Source organism: Pteronotus mesoamericanus, unplaced genomic scaffold, assembly GCF_021234165.1.
Source record: "Pteronotus mesoamericanus isolate MK-2021 breed Mesoamerican mustached bat unplaced genomic scaffold, CSHL_Meso_final contig_20, whole genome shotgun sequence".
NCBI classification, from domain to species: domain Eukaryota; kingdom Metazoa; phylum Chordata; class Mammalia; order Chiroptera; family Mormoopidae; genus Pteronotus; species Pteronotus mesoamericanus.
Window position 1 is genome coordinate 33,944,614 of NW_026555085.1, and position 12,457 is coordinate 33,957,070.

Consider the following 12,457-nt stretch of genomic DNA (forward strand, 5'->3'; position numbering starts at 1 on the left):
AAAAGGGAACTGACTATATGGGAGAGCGTATTTGCCAATGATACATAGACAAGGGTTTAATCCCCAAAATATATAAAGAATTATATGACTTTACACCAGGAAGACAAAAAATCCAATTAAAAAATAGGTAAAGGACCTGAATAGACACTTCTCCAAGGACATACAGGTGGCCCATAGTCATATCACAAGATGTTCAACATCACTAGCCATCAGAGAGATACAAATTAAAACCACAATGAGGTACCACTTCAAATCTGCCAAAATGGCTATCATTAATAAAACAACAAACAAGAAGTGCTAGTGAGGACGTGGAGAAAACAGGGTGCTAGTGCACTGTTGGTGGGAATGCAGACTGGTGCAGTCACTGTGGAAAACAGTACGGAATTTCCTCAAAAAATTAAAAATGGAACTGCCTTTTGACCCAGTGATACTACTGCTGGGATTACCCTAAAACACCAGTTCAGAAGAATTTAGGCACCTCTCTGTTCATTGCAGCTATATTTACAATAGCCGAGTGCTGGAAACAGTTTAAGTGCCCATCGGTAAAAGAGTAGGTTAAAAAAACATGGTCCGTTTACACAATGGAATATTATGCAGCAGAAAGAAAGAAGGAATTCCTATCTTTTGAGACAGCAGGGATGGAACTGAAGACTATCATGCTAAGTGAAATAAGCCAGTCTGAAGGACAAATACCTATGATCTCACTTACAAGAGGATTCTTCTAATGAACAAAGGAAACTAATTAGCAAAATAGAGCCAGAGGCATAGAATCGCACAATAGACTGATAGTGGTAAATGGAGAGGTGGGGGGACTGTTTGAAAGAGGGCGAAGGGATTAGTCAAGCAACATATATGAAGGACCTATGCATATGGACAGCAAGGTAAGATTTACTATGAAAGCAGGGGACAGGCTGGGTGGAGGGGGGTCAAAAGGAAATAATTGGAACAATTGTAAAACATACAGATAAAAAAATACCATATTTTATTACAAAGTATAACTCTGCAAGTTGTGATTCCACAGCTGGCAGTATAACCAAACCTTCTTTGGGTCACTCCTTTCTGCTGGTCCAGTGATATCTGAGAAGTGGAATAAATTGTAAGATCACTGAAATTCGGGAGCTTAATTGTTACACTTCTCTCCTAGTGAAATGAACCTCTTAAGTGGAAACAATGTAATGTGAATATGAAAATAGTGAATTAGGCATTTTTAAAGTCCATGAATAGTGGTGGTAAGAAAGGAATTGGATAGCCAAGAAAGACATACCCATGTCTGGAACATGGGTCTGTTCCTCTTCCAGGATAAAAGGGATTCGATATAGTTTACTGGGGTGGGGGGCCCAGGGGGACAGCTGGCTTTCCAGGGTATGGCAGCTTACTATAGACAAAGCACTGGCTTCTGACATAGGTAGACGGGGCACTGGCGGTGGCAGCAGCTCCATCACACTTGGTGAAGGAGAGTACCGTGTTAGCTCACCCGCAGCGCCTATCCCTGCCCCCACGGCCACTCTCTACATGGGTCCCTTCAACAAGCAGCAGCAGGCTGAGAAAAGAGAATGAGTAGCATTCACAAGAGTGTTCAATTGACCTACCTCGTTCTTAACAGCCTCACTAAATTGTACAGTAGTTATTAATATTTTATGTCACAAATATTGTTTAACACTTAAAGCAAATTCTACTAGAAATACATAGAAACTAAAAATTTACAAAATTATGGTGATAGGTTTTAATACATATTTTTCAGAACTTAAATATCAGTGGACAAAAGAAAGAACACAAAACATAAGGATCTGGAGATATAGTAAGCAAATAATTTTATCTCCATAGACACAGGTGTGTATATATGCGTGCATGCATACAGGTAATAAGCATGTATGTGTACAGATATATATGTGTGTACACTTAAAACATTTCTTTATAGACATGAAACAGTTCCCAAAACTAATCACATGTTAGATTGATACACATGAAATAGCCATTTTTATAGATCAAAAATAGTTGAATATCAGTAATTCCATATGGTTCATTTTAATTGGTTAAAGATTTAAAGAAACATGAACTTTACAGATATCAATCTATAAAACAAAAAAACAATAAAAAGAAAACCACTCCTGGAAAAAAGTTAACGTTTTGGAAACTAATAATCAAACTTAAAGGTACAGGGAGGTTGAACATTTAAGTGGACATAACATAAAAGCTTATGGCATTCAGATAAACCAAACTCAAAGAAAAATTTAAATTGTTAAGTATCTATAACAGAAAGCTTTAAAGCAAATGTACTAACTATTCAAATTTAGAAACTAGAAAAAGAAGAAAGGTAATCTAATGGGAAGTAGGAGAAAGGAATATTCAAGATAAAACTTTATAAAAATGAATTAAAAAACAGAAAGGGTAACATGGAAAAAGGCCATTACATAAATGTAGAACTACAATTAATTTTGGTATAGTGATCTTGAATTTTATAACCTAGCTAAAGTTACTTATTAGATGTAATAACTTTTTGTAGGTTTTAGAATTTTACCTGTACTTCTTCCTTTTCCATTATATGTTCTTTCTTCAATTTCTCTTGTCATGTTGCACTAGCTAGCTTCTAGTGTAAACTGAATTTTTAAAAATGAAAGTTTTCAGTCTATGAGCATTTTCTGTGATATTAGCTGTTGGTTTTTAGATTTTTCATTACCAGTTTGCTAAGTTTTGATCATGAGTTGATATGGAATTTTGTCAAATGCTTTCTGTAGATATGTTGAGATATACTTTTTTGTTTATTGATTTGGTGAATTACACTGTTTGATTTTATAAGGTTGAACCCACTTTATATTCTTGGGATAAATACCACTTGGTCTTAATGTATTATTCTTTGAACATATTATTGGATTCAATATTTTATTAAGGATGTTTACCTCTACGTTCATAAAAGGTCTCTGAAACTTTCTTTGCTGCAAGGTATCTGTCTTGTTTTTGTATCATGGTAATACTTGCCTCAAAAAAATGTGCTGTGACATGTTCCATCACTTGCACTTTTGTGAAGAATTTGTGTAGAATTGGTATCATCTCTACATTAAATATTTGGTAGAATTTGTTAATGAAGCTATATTGACCTGGAGTTTCCTTGAAGGGAAGGTTATTAACAACAAATTTTATTTTTTAATAAATACAAAGCTTTTAGTTAATCTATTTCTTTTTGTGAGATATTTGGTAATATATGAATTTAAGAATTTTTAAATTTAATTTGTCACATTTATTAGCATAAGTCGCACAGGTCCTTTTGGTGCACCATAAGCTTTAAATTTCTTAATTGATGAACTGCTGATACCTTATGTTTCAAGTGAGGATTAGACTAAGAGCAGATGTTTTTCAATGGTTCTGCTCCACCCTCAGGTGTCAATAGGTCCTACACACCTGTGCCTGTGAAGCATGCTGTCTACATCTTCCTATAGTAGAGTGCCGTCGCCTGTTACCTAAGACAAGTTTTGGTGTGTGAGTAGGGAGTGAAGTTACTGATTCTCCCCCTCCAGTGCCAGCCATAGTCAGATTCTGTGTATTTGGACCTCACAAGTAGGACAGTCTCAGTGTGTCTGCCATCTTTAAGTAACAGATAATTTCCCTTTTCTACTCAGCACAAGGTTTAGAGTGCGGTTGGTTTTCTGCTCTCACATTTTTCCATGGCACCCAAACTCTGCCTGGTATCATTGGGGTTAAAAATGTCCTGCCTTCCCTCCAGTAGCATGTACCTTCTGCCTAGTGTCAATGGACAGTAGATTGGGGCAATGTTTCCTCCAGCTGCATCCTACCCATGCCAAGAACCAGAGAGTTGGAGGTCTTCCTGACCTTGCCCCAGTGGCAGGTGCCTTTTGGCTTGTGCCAGGGAAAGACAAGGAACAGGCCACTGTATACACATGTTGTCTGGAGCATGGAATAGCCTCTTCAGGTATTACTGCTATACCTTCAACCACTGTCAGACCCTGCACACTTGAACTAATGTGAGGAGTTTTTCAGGTTTTCCCCAGCCCCATTCTTTTCTGTTAGCTCCAGGTGGAGGCCTGTGGAAAAGAAATGGCAAGTGGGTGAAAACTCCCCTTTATCTAAGGCTCTCAAGGACACTAAAGTATGTTGCTAACCCGCATTCAGCCTTCAGGAATTGTTATCACTTTAGCTGTTTTTTTCTTACCTCTTTTTATGGATTCCACCTTCTCTTTCCATGCTCTACTAGTGGTAAAGGGGTCGTGTGTGCTACTGCTCCATAGAATCTTTTTTGCAATTCAGTTTATCTAATTTGGTTTGTGATCTCAATTCAGAGAGGTAAAAGAGAAAAGTGAGAAAACAAGAGAAGTAAGAGTTTTAAAATGATATTTTAAAGCTTATTCAGAAGATCTCCCTGAAGGCTTCTGGTCAAGATGGTGGTGTAAGTAAACGTGTTACTTGCATCCTCCCACAACCACATCAAAATTACAGCGAAACTACAGAACAACCATCATTCAAAATAGACTGAAATCTAGCTGAATAGAAGCCCTACAAATAAGGATATAAAAAAGAAACCACATTGAGACTGGTAGGAGTAGCAGAGATGTGAAATTGGCTAGTCCCTCAACCAAGTGTGGCAGATAAAAATTGGGAGGAATATCTCAGTAATGGAGGTCCCCCCTGAGGAGTGGGGGATCCCAGCCCCACACCAGGCTCCCCAGCCCAGGGTTCCAGTGCCAGGAAGAAAAGTCCCCATAAGTTCTGGCTGTAAAAGCCAGCAGGGATTATGGCTGAGCAAGAGAAAGGGCCCCTGGGGTCCCAGGCAGTTCCTTTTAAAGGGCCCCCACAGACTTATTTGGACTCACTCCCTCTGAGTTTCAGGGCTGGGGTAGAAGTTCAAAAGGCACCAGGGACATATGGGAAAGAACTGAATTGTCTGGCATCAGAGCAAGAGCTGGAGGGGCAGCATTCTCCCAGACAGAAGTGCTGGCAGAAGCCATTGTTTCTTTTCAGTCTTCTTCCCTGACAGAGCTGGCTAGCAGGCACCATATCTGAGTCTCCTTCAGCCTGGCTATCACTGTTTACCCCACCCTGGTAATTCTCTAAAACCCTTCCTGAACCCACTCAGCTGCTTCCAATGGCTTTTCCATGCAAATGACCTGTTTTGGCTCATCTTTAGACTTTTCTAAAAACTCTAAACAAGCAACATCTGGCCTCAGCATGCCATGTGCCACTTCTTATGTGACCCCAGGCCAGGCACTAGTAGCTTCCGGCCTTGGTTCACAGCATGGCCTCTGCTGGGCACCTTCAAACCCAGTACAAGTAGCAGCTATCTTCAAGTCACTTTGTAACTCATGCCAGGTGGCTCCAGGCAGAACACAGGAAGAGGCTGACCTTGGTGTGCACCTCCCAGGAAGTCCCAGAACCAGCACACCCAATAGGCAAGGTTAAACCATGTTAAAGTACTGCCCAATCATCTCCATAAAGGACACACTCAAGGGACAGATTCAGAGGGCACCATCGACCTGCTGAAGTAAATCCTGCTCCATGGGGTGAGCCCCCACACAGCTAATTTTCCATAGTGGCCATGGCTAGTCCTTACAGCCCATAGATCTGGGAGAAAATTCTTCCCATTGATGTGCCTACCACAGTTAAGGCTCAATTACAGCAGGAGGGTATATGTAAGTCCACACAGAATGATGGAGGGGGTTGCACCTGGAGATCCCAACCCCGATGATAGGGAGGCTCTGCCACTGGACCCTACAGGATACCTACTACATTAGGCCACTCTACCAAGCCTAGGAGACCTAGTAGCTCTACCTAATACATATAAACAAACACAGGGAGGCTCCCCAAATGAGAAGACACACACACAAAAAAACATGACCCAGATGAAATATCAGAACAAAACTCCAGAAAAAGAACTAAACAAAATGCAATCTAATAGATGCAGATTATAAGGATGTCTAATGAACTTAGAGGAAGAGTATATGAATTTAAAGAGAACTTCAACAGCTTAGAAGGGGACATGGGAACTATAAAAAAAAAGAACCAGTTGGAAATGAAGAATACTGAATATAACTGAATAACTGAATAATACTGAATAACTGAAATGAAGAATAATTTACAGGGAATCAACAGTAGAGTAGATAGATCTGAAAATAAAATCATTGATTTGGAATATAAGGAAGCAAAAAAAAATCAGAACAGAAAAAGAATCCAAAAGAATTCTGTAAGAATACTGTAAGAAGCCTCTGGGACAACTTTAAGTGGACCAATTTTTATATAATGGGGGGCCCAGAAGGAGAAGAGAGAGAGAGCAAGAAATTGGAAACCTATTTGAAAAAATAATGACAGAAAACTTTCCTAACCTGGTAAAGAAAATAAGGAACTAGACATACAGGTCCAGGAACACAGAGTCCCAGAAAAAAATGAACCCAAAGAATCCTGTAGCAAGACAATTAAAATGCAAATGTTAAAGACAGAGAATGTTAAAAACAGCAAGAGAAAAGCAGTTAGTTACCTACAAGCTCCCATAAGACTGTCAGCTGATTTCTCAACAGAAACTTTGAAGGCCAGAAGGGACTGGCAAAAAATATTCAAAGTGATGAAAAGCAAGGGCCTATCATCAAGATTACTCTCCTCAGCAAAGCCATCATTTAGAATCAAAGGACAGATAAAGAGCTTCCCACATGAGAAATTGCTAAAGAAGTTCATCACCACCAAACCTGTATTTTAGGAAATGTTAAAGGGTCTTCCTTAAGAAGAAAAAAAAAGATAAAAAATATGAACAATAAAATGACAATAATTAGATGTCTATCAACAGCTTAATTTAAAAAACAAAATAAACAAGCAAGTAGAACACAGACCCATAGATATAGAGAACATTTTGATGGTTGCCAGATAGGAGAGGAGCCGAGGGATGGGTGAATACAGTAAAGGGATTAAGAAGTACAAACTGAATATTACAGAATAGTTATAGGGACAGTCACTGTAAAGTACAGTGTAGGGGATATAGTCAATAATATTCTAATAACAATGTATGGTGTCAGATGGGTCAATATTTATTGGATTGATCACTTAGTAAGTTATGTAATATCTAATCACTGGGGCATACACCTGAAAGTAATAAAATATTGTATGACAATTGTAATTGAAAAACAGAAAATATTTAAAACATTTATTTGGTTGGTTAAAAGTTTTTTTTTTCAGTTGGCTTTTGTATCACTTAGTTGTCTTTAACTTTATTCAAAACAACTTTGTTAAATTGTATTGTGACAGCTGTCATATCAGTGTGCATTTTTTAAAAACTTATCAAAATTGGTGAATTTTTGTGTAGCCTTTTTAATATTGAAGATAGAAGAAAATATGCAACATTTTTAGCATATTATGCTTTATTATTTCAAGAAAAGTAAAAATGCAACTGAAATGAAAAAAAAATTTGTGCAATGTATGGAGAAGGTGTTGTGACTGATCAAATGTGCTAAAAGTAGTTTACAAAGTTTCATGCTGGAGATTTCTCTCTGGACAATGTTCCATTGTCAGGTAGACTAGTTGCAGTTGATATTGATTAAATTGAGATATTAATTGAGGACAATCAATGTTATAACATGCAAGAGAGAGCTGACATACTCAAAATATCCAAATCAATAAAGTATTGGTGAAAATGAAAAAATTTGTCTTTTATTTTACTAAATGAACTTCTTGGCCAGCCTAATAAAAAAAAAGAATATTGAAAAAGCAGAAACTTCAAGTGAATCTAAAGTTGCAATCTAAAATCAGCTACTATTGAGTTTGAAATCAAGTATTATTTCCCCACTAATTCTCATGCCACAATAACTTTATATTTAAAGTATATATATGTGTGTATATATACACATACTTTTAGTGAACTTGTTTGAATAAAAAACTATGTGATTATTTTATGTAATAAAAATATGAATAAAACAAAAAATAAAAATGATGTTAATGAATTATTAAGCACTGAATGAATAAAATAAAAATTAAGTTTATTCAGATTTTTTTATTGCTAGGGTGAGAGCAATGTCTCATAAGGTTTTCTATATCCTAGGTAGAAACAGAATTCTGGATGCTTATTTAAGCAGAAAACCGTGGAGATAGCATATCTTTCATTAAATCATGAACAACAACTTTTAAGAACAGGCTGCTTCATCCTGCAAGCCCATGCTTACACACCTGAAAACTTTTCAGGCCTTCACTATTCTAAGGATGGCATGGGAAGAGTATTGTTTCCCTGGTAGGATCCAGATTGATTAAGGTGAGACTCCAGAAGTACAGGCTTTGTGAGGAAATTAGCTGGTCAGAGATTTAGAAGTCCATTACTATACGTTATCTCCTTTGGGATAATCTAAACCAAAACACTTAAAAGAAAGGACTATCTGCTGGAAATGTTTTACCCGGAACAAAATGCCCAGTTCTGCTTTCTGGTATATGTCTTCATTCAGTCATTTGAACAAATATTTATTTAGTGTTTACTATGAACTAGGTTGTATTCTGTGCACTGAAGGCAGTATAGTGAGTAAGATAAAGATCTCACTTTCACTGTGCTCACATTCTTATAAACAATAGATACTCTACAAAAATATAATTGGACCTATAATATAATTGCAGGTTCCAATAAAAAAAAAGCAGTATAAGGAGACAGAGAGCAAGAGAGGCTGCTATAGACATGCTGATCAGAATTAAGTGCACATGTTATTATATGGCTCAGCATATACTACCTAGGAAGCAGTGTTTTGGTTGGCCAGAGCCTAACAAGTGAAGGACTGTAAGACTAATGGAAACTGATGTGTCAGTGCATTTAGAATGTATTTGGAAGAATAGTATGGAGGTTTAAAATATCAAAGTCATGTGCTATTAAAGAAAAGAATGTGGATAAAAGGTTGGAGGTATAGGTATTAGTGAAAGTGAGTTGTGTAAGTCCAACATTGATGATTTTTAGATCTGAACCAGTTGACAAGTGTTTGAAAGATGCTTCTAAGTCATATAGATACAATACCTAGAGTAAGTTAGGGAAAAAAAAAAGAGTTGGATTTTTGTGAACACCTAAATCCTAAAATATATTTTTAAAATATAGTTCATTATTTTCAAGTGAATATATCAAGTTGAAGTAAACTGACCTACCTTATTAAATAAAAATTGTTTATAATGGAGCATTAACATTTTTCTGATTAAATGAGTACCTACAGAGTGCTTCTGAAGTTGGTTCTAAGTCATTGACATGTGTTCCTCTTCATATTGTTTATACACAATGTTAATAATTGATTAAGCAGATCCTGTTTCTAAATGTGTGGATTTAAAACCCTACATTTTGGTCTTAAATATCACAAATCTTTACGAGACTGTGCTGATTGAGGTTAGTCTAAATTTATGAGGTTTCCTTGTTTCTATTTTGGTTGTTTCCTTGAACCGCAGTCTTTCAGGAGCCAGATCAGAAACTTCAGATGCTCACAGCAGCCCAGAAACAGAAAGGTTGATCTTTTGAGAAGTAGTTCAGGCCAACATTTTGAGCTTAAAACATACCAAGGGTGATGCTTTCATATTGTGGGATTCAGAGTGATTCTCATGGTCTCCAGGGGTGAAGCAGAGATTCATCTACCCTATGTTCATTTTGTCGAAGTCCAATTTTTAATAAAATTCCATTCTACTAAAATGAGAAATTTTCTTTATGGCTTCTGTTTTATATTTGACACAGCATATAAAGGGAAAAATTAACCTTTATTTTTAATTTTTATTTTTTAAGGTATGCAACGTGATACTTTAATATATATACATTGTGAAATGATTATCGCAAACCAGTTACTTGACACATCCATCATATCACATAGTTATCATTTTGTTTGTGAGTTGAAAACATTTCAATTATACTCTTTAAGCAAATTTCAATTACAGTTGACTCAAACAACAGGAGGGTTAGGGACACCAACCCACTCACAGTCAAAAATCCACATATAACTTTTGACTTCCCCAAAACTTAACTACAGTTGGCCTTGGTAAGCACCTGGGTTTGGTTCCATTATCCCCTCCCCCCACAGATACCAAAATCCATGGATGCTCAAGTCTCATGTAAAATAGCCTGTAACAACTGCAGATCCCATGCAGTTGAATGTATCCTCGAATACTAAACCTGCAGATGCGTGTGGTGACTGTATTTATTGGAAAAAATCCATGTATCAGTAGACTCACACAGTTCAAACCTCTTTTGCTCAAGGGTTAACTACATATAATACAGTATTATTAATTATAGTTACCATTTTGTACATCAGGTTTCCGGAGTTTATTCATGCTACATAACTAAAGCTTTGTAACCATTGTTTGACCAATGTCTCCCCATTTTCCCCACCTCTGAGACCCTGGCAATCTATGAATTCAACTTTTTCAGATGCCATGTGTAAGTAAGATTACACAGTATTTGTCTTTTTCTCTCTGACTTATTTTATTTAACACAATGTCATTGAGGTTTATCCATGTTGTCACAAATGGCAAGATTTCCTTTTTGTTTGTGGCTGAATAATATTCCACTGTGTGTGTTTGCATGCATGTGTGTGTATGTCACATTTTATTTTCCATTCATCTGTTGATGTACACTTAGGTTGTTTCCATATCTCAGTTACTGTGAATAATTCTGCAATGAACATAGGGGTGGGGGACAAAAATCTCTTCAAGATACTGATTTTATTTCCTTTGTATTTGAAGTAGAATTGCTAGATCATACAACAGTTCTATTTTTAAGTTTTTGAGAATCCTCCATACTGTTTGTAATGGCTGTACCAATATTTACACTCCCACAAAAAGTGAGCAAGCATTCCTTTTCCCCACACTCTCATCAACACTTATTACCTCGTGAAAACCTTTAAAGGTCCTGACCTTTTACATTTTGAGATCACACAGGGAAATGGAGGACTCTGTTTTCCAGAGACTGGAAAGGGAGGAGGCAGTCTGACTAGAAATCAAGAGGAAACATTGAGAATTATAGGCTGATTGGGAATAAGTTTGGATTGTATCAGCTGATTTTATTAAAAACTAAAACATGCCTAGATACTTTAAATGAATTTCAGTTTCCAAGCTTGGATGAATTTCATTCCAAGGTACTGAAAATACTTTCAGAGGTGATTATAAAATCAATGCTAGTAATTATATGGAGTTGCGGATCAAGGAAGAAGCGGCAGAATATAGGCTATGAACACACTTTCAATTTTCAAAATTTGAAAGACAGTGGATTTTGTCTGAAAATGGTATGAGTTTCACATAAATTCTCAGTAAAATTCTACAATTCTTTATCAGGCAGATGGTTTGTGAATACTGATAAAAGGAGTTCACTAGAAACATGAGTATTCTAAGAGAAAGTCTTATTAATGAAATTAACTTTATTTTCTTTTAAAAATACTAAAAATATAGTGTATTTGAGGCATGTGGTATATCCCCTCATAAATACACTTAGGCATATGGAAATTAGTTGTGAAATTGGTCATGGTCTAGATTAGAGGGTTCAAGTAACATTCTTTGGCTCTGCATATTTCCTATTTCATCAATAACTTAATTGAAGATAAACATGCATGTATAACATACCTGGATGCAGAAGAATTAGGAGGGTGGTTAACATGATAAATGGCAAAATCAGAAATTTAGAAGAGCACAGTAAATAGAAGTAATGAGTTAAAATGATATCTATTCAAGATAACAAAAATTCAACAGTGAATAATTTTTAAAAATCAACCATAGACAAGAGAACCTAAATTAATTTGGACCTCAAAAACTATCTAGTCACTGACAGGCAGGATGAGAACATTGCTTCTTTTTTCTTTTCATTTTGCTTGTTTTTCTAATAAGTCTCCCCATGTAAAGAGATTGTTTTTTAAAAGGGGACAATGCTTTGACAATGCATATTGGTACAGGCTTGGCAGGAATCAGCCATCCTGTTTCATGCTGATTCGGGGTCCCAGACTGTGGCTGAGAAAGAAATTGGTAAAGAATTTACAAAATAGGACATTTGACTTTGGGTGGTAAACACACAATACAATACACCGATGATATATTATAGAATTGTATAATTGGAGCCTGTTTAATTTTATTAACCAATTCACCCCAATAAATTCAATAAAGATTTTAAAAACCAAAACAAAAAAAACTAAAATAGGACATTTGTCTAAGTCCTGAGTTTTAATTTTTGGAACAAAAGATAGCAAAATCAAGCCTGCAGCTGAAATCCAGCCCACCACCTGTTTTTGTAGGGCTAGTGGGCTAATAATGGTTTTTACATGTTTAAATGGTTGAAAAATAATCAAAAGAAGAATAGCATTTCATGACACTTGAAAATTCCATGAAATTCAAATTAAAGTATCCATAAATAAAGTTATATTGGAACAAAATTCCACATTTGGCATTAAATAGTCTTCTACTTTAACTTAATGACACTAGAGCATTTTTTTTGGTACAACATATTTAATGAATCCCTCATTAAAATAAATTTGTACTTTAA